Source organism: Octopus bimaculoides, chromosome 10, assembly GCF_001194135.2.
Source record: "Octopus bimaculoides isolate UCB-OBI-ISO-001 chromosome 10, ASM119413v2, whole genome shotgun sequence".
NCBI lineage: Eukaryota > Metazoa > Mollusca > Cephalopoda > Octopoda > Octopodidae > Octopus > Octopus bimaculoides.
Window position 1 is genome coordinate 69,513,847 of NC_068990.1, and position 998 is coordinate 69,514,844.

Sequence of the window (998 nt, forward strand, 5' to 3'; positions counted from 1 at the left end):
ACACTCACGGTGCCATTCGCCATTCCTCGGCCTCTTTTTGATCCACGACTGCAGCTCGGTCATGGAGACGAGCTGCGGGAAAGCGCGTCGCACAAAAGGCGACCACACCTGCTCACCGTCGTCTATGTAGAGCCGGAGATGTCGCAGTCTCAGCGCATGTCTGCGCATCATCAACCACGGCATGCCCAGCCCTCCTTTCAGCGGGTGTTGGCAACAAACGGATCGCTTCACCATCGGAACGCTTCCTTTCCACAAAAAGTGGAAGAGGATGCGCTCCATTTCGGTGTCTCTTTACTAATTCGTTGGCTACAGGTTGTATTCTCCCTGAATTGGTAGAGGGGAAAAATGAAGGCTAAGCCCACTGCTATAATCCATAACAAGCCACTTTTAGGTCACTTGACCATTAAACACCTTACTACTATCATGCTACCTACATTCCTTCTTATTCTCCCTTCTCTTTCTTCTTCTTCCTCTCCACCACCTTCTTCTTAATTTTACCACTATTGCTGTTTAGAATTTTATAAACAAAACATTCAAAAGAAATTCAGTTACTACTACCATCCCACAACAGGTCACTTTCAGAGCACTTGACCATTTAACATTCTTATCTTCTTCCTCCTCCCCTTCTTCTTCTTCTTCTTCTCCTCCTCCTGTTTCTTCTTCCCTACCAAGAATTCACAATGACCTCAAATCCACAAGAGTAAACAAGAGACAGAAACAGGCAGAAACAAGGAAAATGCCACTTGTATTTGAACTCTATGCAAATATTCTTTTAAAAAACTTTTCTTTTAATTTTTCCAAAATTTAATTGTTTTCCATACTTACAGCTGAAAAAATCTCAACGACTGAAACCGGTACTGAAATGTTTTTTATAAAATTATTTGAGCATTTTCTACCTTGACTTTTTTTTTCCATATATACCAACTCATATGTTCCTTTTCAACCTTCTACATTATATATATTCATATATATATATATATATATATATATATATATAT

The 998-nt window shown here is 39.8% G+C and overlaps 1 protein-coding gene across 7 annotated transcripts in view; it reads right to left on the minus strand.

Annotated features, from left to right (window-relative positions):
• The window catches only part of LOC106867519 (uncharacterized), a 32,796-nt gene that overhangs the window by 3,140 nt on the left and 28,658 nt on the right, over positions 1-998 (minus strand). The gene's annotated exons all lie outside the window — the stretch shown is intronic.